Raw genomic sequence first — 13,000 nt, 5'->3', positions numbered from 1 at the left:
TTTCTATGTAGAGTATCATGTCATCGGCGAAGAGGGAGAGTTTGACTTCTTCTTTGCCAATTTGAATGCCTTTAATGTCTTTTTGTTGTCTGATTGCTGAGGCTAGGACTTCCAGTACTATGTTGAATAGCAGTGGTGAGAGTGGACATCCCTGTCTTGTTCCTGATCTTAGGGGAAAGGCTCCCAGTGCTTCCCCATTGAGAATGATATTTGCTGTGGGCTTTTCATAGATGGCTTTTAAGATGTCGAGGAATGTTCCCTCTATCCCTACACTCTGAAGAGTTTTGATCAGGAATGGATGCTGTATTTTGTCAAATGCTTTCTCTGCATCCAATGAGAGGATCATATGGTTCTTGGTTTTTCTCTTGCTGATATGATGAATCACATTGATTGTTTTAGGGGTGTTGAACCAGCCTTGTGTCCCAGGGATAAATCCTACTTGGTCATGGTGAATAATTTTCTTAATGTACTGTTGGATCCTATTGGCCAGTATCTTGTTGAGAATTTTTGCATCCATGTTCATCAGGGATATTGGTCTGTAATTCTCCTTTTTGGCGGGGTCTTTGTCTGGCTTTGGAATTAAGGTGATGCTGGCTTCATAGAACGAATTTGGAAGTACTCCATCTCTTTCTATCTTTCCAAACAGCTTTAGGAGAATAGGTATGATTTCTTCTTTAAACGTTTGATAAAATTCTCCTGGGAAGCCATCTGGCCCTGGACTCTTGTGTCTTGGGAGGTTTTTGATGACTGCTTCAATTTCCTCCCTGGTTATTGGCCTGTTCAGGTTTTCTATTTCTTCCTGTTCCAGTTTTGGTAGTTTGTGGCTTTCCAGGAATGCGTCCATTTCTTCTAGATTGCCTAATTTATTGGCGTATAGCTGTTCATAATATGTTTTTAAAATCGTTTGTATTTCCTTGGTGTTGGTAGTGATCTCTCCTTTCTCATTCATGATTTTATTAATTTGAGTCTTCTCTCTCTTCTTTTTAATAAGGCTGGCTAATGGTTTATCTATCTTATTAATTCTTTCAAAGAACCAACTCCTGGTTCTGTTGATCTGTTCCACAGTTCTTCTGGTCTCGATTTCGTTGAGTTCTGCTCGAATCTTTATTAGCTCCCTTCTTCTCTTGGGTGTAGGATCTATTTGCTGTTTTTTCTCTAGCTCCTTTATGTGTAAGGTTAGCTTTTGTATTTGAGTTCTTTCCAGTTTTTGAATGGATGCTTGTATTGCGATGTATTTCCCCCTTAGGACAGCTTTCGCTGCATCCCAAAGATTTTGAACGGTTGTATCTTCATTCTCATTAGTTTCCATGAATCTTTTTAATTCTTCCTTAATTTCCTGGTTGACCCTTTTATCTTTTAGCAGGATGGTCCTTAACCTCCATGTGTTTGAGGTCCTTCCAAACTTCTTGTTGTGATTTAGTTCTAATTTCAAGGCATTATGGTCCGAGAATATGCAGGGGACAATCCCAATCTTTTGGTATCGGTTCAGACCCGATTTGTGACCCAATATGTGGTCTATTCTGGAGAAAGTTCCATGTGCGCTTGAGAAGAATGTGTATTCAGTTGAGTTTGGATGTAAAGTTCTGTAGATATCTGTGAAATCCATCTGGTCCAGTGTATCATTTAAAGCTCTCGTTTCTTTGGAGATGTTTTGCTTAGAAGACCTATCGAGTATAGAAAGAGCTAGATTGAAGTCACCAAGTATAAGTGTATTATTATCTAAGTATTTCTTCACTTTGGTTAATAATTGATTTATATATTTGGCAGCTCCCACATTCGGAGCATATATATTGAGGATTGTTAAGTCCTCTTGTTGAATAGATCCTTTAAGTATGATATAGTGTCCCTCTTCATCTCTCACTACAGTCTTTGGGGTAAATTTTAGTTTATCTGATATAAGGATGGCTACCCCTGCTTTCTTTTGAGGACCATTCGAATGGTAAATGGTTCTCCAACCTTTTATTTTCAGGCTGTAGGTGTCCTTCTGTCTAAAATGAGTCTCTTGTAGACAGCAAATAGATGGGTCCTGCTTTTTTATCCAGTCTGAAACCCTGCGCCTTTTGATGGGGTCATTAAGCCCGTTCACATTCAGAGTTACTATTGAGAGATATGAGTTTAGTGTCATCATGATATCTATTCAGCCTTTGTTTTTGTGGACTGTTCCACTGAACTTCTTCTTAAAGGGGAATTTTAAGAGGCCCCCTTAAAATTTCTTGCAGAGCTGGTTTGGAGGTCACATATTCTTTTAGTTGCTGCCTGTCTTGGAAGCTCTTTATCTCTCCTTCCATTTTGAATGAGAGCCTTGCTGGATAAAGTATTCTTGGTTGCATGTTCTTCTCATTTAGGACCCTGAATATATCCTGCCAGCCCTTTCTGGCCTGCCAGGTCTCTGTGGAGAGGTCTGCTGTTACCCTAATACTCCTCCCCATAAAAGTCAGGGATTTCTTGTCTCTTGCTGCTTTAAGGATCTTCTCCTTATCTTTGGAATTTGCAAGCTTCACAATTAAATGTCGAGGTGTTGAACGGTTTTTATTGATTTTAGGGGGGGATCTCTCTATTTCCTGGATCTGAATGCCTGTTTCCCTTCCCAGATTAGGAAAGTTTTCAGCTAGAATTTGTTCAAATACATATTCTGGCCCTCTGTCCCTTTCGGCGCCCTCGGGAACCCCAATTAAACGTAGGTTTTTCTTCCTCAGGCTGTCGTTTATTTCCCTTAATCTATCTTCATGGTCTTTTAATTGTTTGTCTCTTTTTTCCTCAGTTTCCCTCTTTGCTGTCAACTTGTCTTCTATGTCACTCACTCGTTCTTCCACCTCGTTAACCCTCGTCGTTAGGACTTCAAGTTTGGATTGCATCTCATTCAATTGGTTTTTAATTTCTGCCTGATTAGCTCTAAATTCTGCAGTCATGAAGTCTCTTGAGTCCTTTATACTTTTTTCTAGAGCCACCGGTAGCTGTATAATAGTGCTTCTGAATTGGCTTTCTGACATTGAATTGTAATCCAGATTTTGTAACTCTGTGGGAGAGAGGACTGTTTCTGATTCTTTCTTTTGAGGTGAGGTTTTCCTTCTAGTCATTTTGCTCAGTGCAGAGTGGCCAAAAGCAAGTTGTATTGGGAAAAAAAGAAAAAGAGAGGAGAGAAAGAAGGAAAGAAAAGAGAAAGAGAAAAAAAAAGGGAAGAAAAAGAAAAAAAAAACGAAAAAAAAAAAAAAAAAAAAGAAGAAAAAGAGAAAGAAAAAGAAAGGAGAAAAAAAGGGGGTGGGGGAAGGAAACAAATCAAAAAGCAAAACAAAACAAAAACAAAAACAAAAACAAAAACAAACAAACAAAAAAAGAACCACCGGGGAGTATCTTCTGATTCTGTGTTCTTTAAGTCCCTTGGCTTCTCCTGGAAGTTGTCAGTCTAGCTGGTGTTCTGGGGGAGGGGCCTGTTGTGCTGATTTTCAGGTGTTAGCAGTTGGGGGAGCTGCTGTGCCCCTGCCTGGTGCAGGGCTCGGTGGGGGTTGTTTACCCCGTGAGGCCGCAGGAGGAACAGCCCCAGTGGCGGGGCCGCTCTGGAAACCTGGATTCAGCTCCGGCAGGAACTCCGTCTGCAGGGCCTGGAGGCTCCGGGGCGGGGCCGCTGATGTGCTCAGCTGGGGCAGGAGCGTCCTTGCTGTCCTGGGCCCTCCCGGCCTCTGCCTGTCCCGGGGGAGGCGGGATCCTGGGCTGTGTCCCGGCGCCCTGTGCTCCGGAGCCTGCGCTGGTGGATTCGCGCTCCCGGGCCGCGCAACCCCCTCCGCGGAGCTGCCGCCCGAGCCCCTCCGAGCTGCTCCTGGAACCGCGCAGCCCCCTCCGCACGGAGCCTCTTCTTCTGCCCGAGCCCCTCCGAGCTGCTCCCGGGGCCCCGCAGCCCCCTCCGCGGAGCCGCCCCCGAGCCCCTTCAGCTGCTCCGGGTCCCGCCGGGTCCCGCCGTGCGCGCTGCAGCCCTTAGGGAGCTCGGCGCACTCTCCTGGGCGCGCAGTTGCTCTGTCAGTGTCCCCGGGAACCCGAGGGCATCCTCGCCCTCCTGGGTCCTGCTCCACCTCCCTGCGAGCCCCTTTCCGCCCGGGAAGGTCGGTGCAGCTCCTGCGTCTCGGGACGGGGCTCTCCTGTCCTGGGGACACTCGCCGCGGCCTCAGCCCGGCTCCTCGCGGGGCCCCTCCCCCTTGGAGGCCTTTGTTCCTTTATTTCATTTTCCCCGTCTTCCTACCTTGATAGCTGCGCGAACTCTTCTCACTGTAGCATTCCAGCTGGTCTCTCTTTGAATCTCAGCCCGAATTCATAGATTTTCAGGATAATTTGAAGGTTTTCTAGGTAGTTTGGTGGAGACAGGTGATTTGGAGACCCTACTCCTCCGCCATCTTGCTCCTCCCCTGTTCTTACTTTTAATCTCTCCTTTTTCCACAGCTGTAACCTAAAAACATTCATCCTCCTTTAGGGTGTTTTAACTGTGTCTTAACCAGTCACTTAAATATTTTGTGTAGCTTTGCACAGTGGCAGTATCGTAGCCAATGAGGTTTATCCGAGACGCAATTATTGCTAATTAAATATTTTGTGTACTTATTTCTGAATACTGTTACACTAACACATCTTTCTCTGACTAAAATATACACATTTCAAGTATATAAAATCATTTTTTAAAACATTTTATTTATTTATTCATGAGAGACACACACAGAGAGAGGCAGAGACATGGGCAGAAGGATAAGCAAGCTCCATGCAGGAAGCCCGATGTAGGACTCGATCCTAGGACTCTTGGGATCACTCCCTGAGCCAAAGGCAGATGCTCAACCGCTGAGCCACCCAGGCATCTCTAAAATAATTTTTTGGGACAGAGGAGCTTTTGCTTTCCATTGTTAGTAAGATAGTAAACTTAAAACTTGACATGACTTTTCATTCTCTTTTCTTTTATGTATTTTTATTTATTTATTTTAAGAGAGCACAATGAAGGAGTGGAGGCAGCAGAGGAGCAGAAGGAGAAAGAATCTTAAGCAGGTTCCATGCCCAAATGCAGAGCCTGGTGTGGGACTTGATCTGAGGACCCCAAGATGATGACCTGAACCAAAATCAGGAGTCAGACACCTAATCCACGGAGCCACCCAGGCATGCCTAGAAAAGCTATGCTTTTAAAGCCAACATTTATAATATACAATAAATATTTGCTTAATACGATTCATAGTATGTTTTTAACATTCTATAAAGTATCTTGGTCGAAATACATTTCAGTTTTATGTGACTTATTTCCCAGTTCCATGTTTTTATAGCAAATTTTTACAGAATATATCATGACTTTATATTGTATGTTAAATTAGCTCTTATCTGGAGGAAAATGTTTGTGATTTTTTTCCTTTAGAATTTTCCATCAAACTATAGTTTATATTGAGTGTTTAAAAAAATAATATATCCTCTGTGACTTAGGCTAACATTTTGCTAGCTGGTAGTATGCCTGAGGAAGACCTATGAAAAGGGAATGCACACACTCTTAGAAGCATTAAGAGTCAGAAATTTGAGTGTGGTGGAGCTAATTTTATAAAAGAGGCTGCTGCTGGAGAACTTCCCAGTGCAAATTGGAGTTTAGTCTCCACTCAGAGTGATCACTGGAATTCTGAGGACATCGCTTCTCAGCCTTTTGACTAAGATCAAGTGTGGAATTCTGAGGACAGATACTCAGAACTTTTTGATTGATGATATGGGCTGGCTTTTGTGGTGAAGCAGAGGCTCTCATGTCTAGTTTGTCACCTTTGATGACCAATGACATTCTCTAGAGGTTGTCATAATTCTTTCCAGTATTATAACCCATACAAATCCAACTAGGATTTTCTATGTAGAGTATCATGTCATCGGCGAAGAGGGAGAGTTTGACTTCTTCTTTGCAAATTTGAATGCCTTTAATGTCTTTTTGTTGTCTGATTGCTGAGGCTAGGACTTCCAGTACTATGTTGAACAGCAGTGGTGAGAGTGGACATCCCTGTCTTGTTCCTGATCTTAGGGGAAAGGCTCCCAGTGCTTCCCCATTGAGAATGATATTTGCTGTGGGCTTTTCATAGATGGCTTTTAAGATGTCGAGGAATGTTCCCTCTATCCCTACACTCTGAAGAGTTTTGATCAGGAATGGATGCTGTATTTTGTCAAATGCTTTCTCTGCATCCAATGAGAGGATCATATGGTTCTTGGTTTTTCTCTTGCTGATATGATGAATCACATTGATTGTTTTATGGGTGTTGAACCAGCCTTGTGCCCCAGGGATAAATCCTACTTGGTCATGGTGAATAATTTTCTTAATGTACTGTTGGATCCTATTGGCCAGTATCTTGTTGAGAATTTTTGCATCCATGTTCATCAGGGATATTGGTCTGTAATTCTCCTTTTTGGTGGGGTCTTTGTCTGGTTTTGGAATTAAGGTGATGCTGGCCTCATAGAACGAATTTGGAAGTACTCCATCTCTTTCTATCTTTCCAAACAGCTTTAGGAGAATAGGTATGGTTTCTTCTTTAAACGTTTGATAAAATTCCCCTGGGAAGCCATCTGGCCCTGGACTCTTGTGTCTTGGGAGGTTTTTGATGACTGCTTCAATTTCCTCCCTGGTTATTGGCCTGTTCAGGTTTTCTATTTCTTCCTGTTCCAGTTTTGGTAGTTTGTGGCTTTCCAGGAATGTGTCCATTTCTTCTAGATTGCCTAATTTATTGGCATATAGCTGTTCATAATATGTTTTTAAAATTGTTTGTATTTCCTTGGTGTTGGTAGTGATCTCTCCTTTCTCATTCATGATTTTATTAATTTGAGTCTTCTCTCTCTTCTTTTTAATAAGGCTGGCTAATGGTTTATCTATCTTATTAATTCTTTCAAAGAACCAACTCCTGGTTCTGTTGATCTGTTCCACAGTTCTTCTGGTCTCGATTTCGTTGAGTTCTGCTCGAATCTTTATTAACTCCCTTCTTCTCTTGGGTGTAGGATCTAATTGCTGTTTTTTCTCTAGCACCTTTATGTGTAAGGTTAGCTTTTGTATTTGAGTTCTTTCCAGTTTTTGAATGGATGCTTGTATTGGCAGAATTAATATTGTGAAAATGTCAATGTTACCCAGGGCAATATACACGTTTAATGCAATCCCTATCAAAATACCATGGACTTTCTTCAGAGAGTTAGAACAAATTATTTTAAGATTTGTGTGGAATCAGAAAAGACCCCGAATAGCCAGGGGAATTTTAAAAAAGAAAACCATATCTGGGGGCATCACAATGCCAGATTTCAGGTTGTACTACAAAGCTGTGGTCATCAAGACAGTGTGGTACTGGCACAAAAACAGACACATAGATCAATGGAACAGAATAGAGAACCCAGAAGTGGACCCTGAACTTTATGGTCAACTAATATTCGATAAAGGAGGAAAGACTATCCATTGGAAGAAAGACAGTCTCTTCAATAAATGGTGCTGGGAAAATTGGACATCCACATGCAGAAGAATGAAACTAGACCACTCTCTTTCACCATACACAAAGATAAACTCAAAATGGATGAAAGATCTAAATGTGAGACAAGATTCCATCAAAATCCTAGAGAAGAATACAGGCAACACCCTTTTTGAACTCAGCCACAGTAACTTCTTGCAAGATACATCCACGAAGGCAAAAGAAACAAAGCAAAAATGAACTATTGGGACTTCATCAAGATAAGAAGCTTTTGCACAGCAAAGGATACAGTCAACAAAACTCAAAGACAACCTACAGAATGGGAGAAGATATTTGCAAATGACATATCAGATAAAGGGCTAGTTTCCAAGATCTGTAAAGAACTTATCAAACTCAACACCAAAGAAACAAACAATCCAATCAGGAAATGGGCAAAAGACATGAACAGAAATCTCACAGAGGAAGACATAGACATGGCCAACATGCACATGAGAAAATGCTCTGCATCACTTGCCATCAGGGAAATACAAATCAAAACCACAATGAGATACCACCTCACACCAGTGAGAATGGGGAAAATTAACAAGGCAGGAAACCACAAATGTTGGAGAGGATGCGGAGAAAAGGGAACCCTCATACACTGTTGGTGGGAATGTGAACTGGTGCAGCCACTCTGGAAAACTGTGTGGAGGTTCCTCAAACAGTTAAAAATATACCTGCCCTACGACCCAGCAATTGCACTGTTGGGGATTTACCCCAAAGATACAAATGCAATGAAACGCCGGGACACCTGCACCCCGATGTTTATAGCAGCAATGGCCACGATAGCCAAACTGTGGAAGGAGCCTCGGTGTCCAACGAAAGATGAATAGATAAAGAAGATGTGGTTTATGTATACAATGGAATATTACTCAGCTATTAGAAATGACAAATACCCACCATTTGCTTCAACGTGGATGGAACTGGAGGGTATTATGCTGAGTGAAGTAAGTCAGTCGGAGAAGGACAAACATTATATGTTCTCATTCATTTGGGGAATATAAATAATAGTGAAAGGGAATATAAGGGAAGGGAGAAGAAATGTGTGGGAAATATCAGAAAGGGAGACAGAACGTAAAGACTGCTAACTCTGGGAAACGAACTAGGGGTGGTAGAAGGGGAGGAGGGCGGGGGGTGGGAGTGAATGGGTGACGGGCACTGGGTGTTATTCTGTATGTTAGTAAATTGAACACCAATAAAAAATAAATTAAAAAAAAAACAAATCCAACTAGGAATAAAATTATTTAAACCAAAAATGAAAAATTTTGGAGAAATGGGTATAGAAAACAGTGAAAACCTCAGCATAATTTGAGATTTCAGCAGTTGAATACTGAAGTTGAGAGGTATTTCTGGTAGAGATACTCTCTTGTCCTAACCATTGGTTTTTCTTATTATTTAATACCTATAAAAGCTTTTCTTTCTTCTTTGCATGGCTTTACATCCCTCTAATTGCTGAATTTTGTGTAATGTTGAGTTATTGGTGGGATCAAGCTCTTTATGTACTGTAAACATACTCTTCCTGATTAATTACTTTTTGGAGAGCGGGAAGTTCCATAAAGGAAGGTAGATCTGTATTCTCTTAGTGCTTATCTGACCATTCAGGCAGACTTGGAAGGTCTGGAAAGAGTGTCTGTTGAACCAGTTTAGGGCATTATATTGGTGTTAGTAGAGATTTTACAGCTTATGAATACAGCATTTCAGGGAGTCAACACTGAGTTATCCATTGGTCTAAAATCCTAACCAACTGTAGGAATTTAGAAGAGGATTTACTAACCACACCTGAGACGTGCTCATGTGACCAAATCCTTTGTGAATAAAAGGTGCTATACTAATTTTCCATCACTCTGTTTCTCTGGACTGATAGTAAAGCACAGACATGATCCCTTTGAATGCTACTTCAGGAGGTGGTGGTTTTTCTCTCCTCAAATGGACAACTCTAAGAAGATGAGGTTTTGTTACTAGCTCTGCCTTGGCTTCTACTCTTATCATTGGAAACACTGGGACATTAAACTCTTGGGAAACTTTACTTTGTTTAGTTCATGGGATAGGAAGAGCCTTAGTGCCATTAAGCAAATTCTTAGCTTTACATGGTAGTTCTGGGAGCTGTGTTCTACAGGATATGGATGCAGATGTTGACCTTACAATGAGGCCCTGGACGTACTTCCCAAAATACTGATAGAAAGTACAACACCGAATCACTCTTTGTGATACTGGAGAAATGCTGGGTGCTTACCTGGAGAACATTATTCTGTCACGGGGGTTCTGATCTAGTTTATGTCCTAACAAGTATTTGATTGGGTTGTGTCTTACCATTTGGGTTCTATAGCTTAGGCTGTGAGCTCAGTCTTACAGTTTTTTTTTGTCAGGTTTTCTCATCTTCATCCACTCTTATCTCAGAATGCATGAGTATATCTTTTTTGAGCCATGTTCCATAGCCACAGTTCATATGAAATTGCTTGTCATTCTCGCTTATCATTTAAAATAATAACTGACTCCTTTCTCTTGTGGCATTTGCTTATAATGGCAGAGCTATCCAAATGATTATGATAATCTGTCAAGAGAATTGCACAAAGTATCCTCCCACTCCTTTCTCCAAAGCCAAGTTGAATTGAACAACATAAAGGGAATTATCATACCTAAGGATTTTGACTAATCTACTATGTGTTAGATTTATACCAAATGACTGGAAGTATTGAGTTTTTGAAATTGGAAATATTTATACACCATCCATGGTAAACATGTAGTTCTTTTTTATTAGTGTCTTTTTTTCTAGTTCTTTTGATAAATAGGCTGTAAAAATCTCTTTTTACACACATACACACACACACACATCATGTGTACATTTGAAAAAATACATATAGTTAGTAAATAAGACTTTAAGGAAAGATATCAGAATGTTAATAAATGTGATTATACCCGGGTGGTAGAATTTGGAGTACTTTCTACTTTGTTCTGTACTTCTTGGGGAACGTGTTGTTTTTATGATCAATAAAAATATTTTTTCTTTAATAAGAACTGTTTATAATAGAAAAAATGCTTTTAAAATTTGCTATTAAAGACAGTAAAATTTGTATATGGATCAACATTTAAATTGGAGTTAAATACCACTTACATTTCTCAAGAAGAGGAAAATATTTTTATTCCTGTAATTAAGAGACCTACTGATGGTGTTTAAAAATTGTTGTTCACTGTACTTTTGATATACGTAAAAACTGTACCTGGTCAAATAGCTATCTAATAGGTTTTTGGGAAAAAGAGCTAGATATTCCTTCACCTGAGTGAATTTGTCTGCTTTCAGCTAATTTTCATAGTAAATTCTTTTAAATTTGGTATCTATTACTGAAATAGAATAGAAATCATAGCTTATCTTTGCAAGGTTTTTTTAAGCACAAAGTTTGTCGAAACCTTTAAGAATTTGTCTTATAACCAATTTTTTCATTAATGATTTCTTTCTACATTTTTTGAACTTATAATTTGAGCTAGGATTAAAAATGAACATAATTTTATGTTGTGTTTTAAATTGGACAGTATTTAATTAAAACTTTTTCTCTAGGGACACCTGAGTGGCTCAGTGTTTGAGCGTCTGCCTTCAGCTCAGGGCATGATCCTGGAGTCCCCAGATCAAGTTCCGCATCGGGCTCCCTGCAAGGATATGCTTCTCCCTCTGTCTATGTCTCTGCCTCTCTTTCTTTCTGTGTCTTTCATGAATAAATAAATAAAATCTTTTTTCAAAAAAAAATATCCTTTTCTCTAAATGAAAATTTCTTTCTTTCTCAAAGAAAAAGACCTTATCTATTAGCTTATGCACTGGAACATTGCTTGAAGAAATCTGAAAATGCATCACAAAGTTATCAGATCTTGCTTTTATATAGTTTTAAGCTTTCTAGAGTTTCTAATTGTCATATGTAGGTGATGTAATTATTACTGTTATTGTATTTCTTTAATGAGGATTTAAGCAGTTCCCTGACTCAGACATTTATAATGTAATCTAAGAAATGAATATGTATCTTAGTATTTTTTTTTAAGATTTTATTTATTTATTCATAGAGATGCAGAGAGAGAGAGAGAGAGAGAGGCGCTAAACCGCTGCGCCACCGGGGCTGCCCATGTATCTTAGTATTTTTGAATGGAAGAAATAAAGTACAGAGAAATCATTAGTTCAAATTGGGAAAAAGTTCAGGTATATATATATATACATGTATCTACATACATATATATACATATATATATATATATATATATATAGAACATTCCTTTATTCCTACTTCATGTAAGACATTCTTGTCCAGGACAAGCATATTTTCTTTTACTAGTGTAACACAGTAAATACTGTGCCCAATACATGTCTTCTGAAAGGATATAAATAGAAGTTGGTTGATATCATTTTGGGGGATAACTCTACACAATTGGGGCTTTTCTCTGGTAACATGAAGTTACAGAATAACTTATTAACAATACAGTTGTTAGGTTTAAGGAAAATTTTTTTATGATAATGTACAGGCTGGTTTTAAATTAGGAATTTTGCATCAGTTAAGTGATTTCATCAGATATTCTTTAGTAGAATAGAACTGAAGATGTGCAGTGAGTAGCATTAGGTTACTTATTTCAGTATTTTTGAGTATTTATGAAGAGTTTGTCTATTTCATTGTGATTTAGTTTTCTAGTCAGGGCTTATTTCTAGCCTGGTTTAAAGGAATTTTTTTTTTTTTTTTTTTTTTTTTTTGTGAGTGAATGCCATGCTTTTCCTTATCCATTGACCTTTCTGAAGACTTTATATTCTCCATTTAATGCTTAATTATTTAAGGATTCTCTGAGCAGTTTGCTTGAAGTCTGTTTTTCCCTCTTAACCATTGACAGCAAAACACATCTGCCTGAGTGAGGCCCCTTTGATCTTCAGAGAGCTTTATCTAAAGGGAGATTAAAAAGAAGTCTGTCAGGCATTTTCCCAAAGAAATTGAAAATGCTTCCTGAGATTTCAGATCAGGTGAAGCTGCTTCTCTGAATTAAGAAGTGGGAAAATAACTATGTTGATCAGTGGTTTAATCATAGGTTAAAGATTTCAGAAATTTGGTTTACTTGGTATGAGGGAATATTTTTTGTTTCACAGATTTCAGGCAAAAATACTAATGACCAGAAGCAACTTCTGCCCATTAATTTTACCATTATTTTAATATTACTAGTGTCTCTGGAGAAGAAATGAATGAAGTTCTGTTTGTTCTCTGTCTTGTTGGGGCCTAGCTAGCATCACGGAAGGAATTTTTAACTGTTCTTTTCTGAATCTAGGGTTTAAATGATTTCTGAGATGTATATGCCAACCCCCTCCCTCCTTTTATACATACACACGCACACACTCACACTCAAACACACACGTGCACACACATGCAGTGCTTATTTTGAGCCAGGCTCTGGATTTGTACTCTTTACTAGGAACAAACCTAACAGCTGTAGGATCTGATATGCCGTGGGCTTCAGAGAAAGTCGATGTACTATCCTTATCTAGGATAGTATATGTATATGTATATATAGCGATGTAC

The 13,000-nt window shown here is 39.4% G+C and overlaps 1 protein-coding gene and 1 non-coding gene across 6 annotated transcripts in view; both read left to right on the top strand.

Annotated features, from left to right (window-relative positions):
- SDK1 (sidekick cell adhesion molecule 1) overlaps positions 1-13,000 on the top strand; it is a 911,663-nt gene that overhangs the window by 207,191 nt on the left and 691,472 nt on the right. The gene's annotated exons all lie outside the window — the stretch shown is intronic.
- On the top strand, positions 4,504-4,638 carry LOC112641125 (U4 spliceosomal RNA). The gene has a single exon (XR_003124515.1). It is a non-coding gene; the product is annotated as a U4 spliceosomal RNA (small nuclear RNA).

This window comes from Canis lupus, chromosome 6, assembly GCF_003254725.2.
Source record: "Canis lupus dingo isolate Sandy chromosome 6, ASM325472v2, whole genome shotgun sequence".
Classification (NCBI taxonomy): Eukaryota; Metazoa; Chordata; class Mammalia; order Carnivora; family Canidae; genus Canis; species Canis lupus.
The sequence above is the reverse complement of the archived record's forward strand: the minus strand, read 5'-3'. Positions and strand labels throughout refer to the sequence as shown.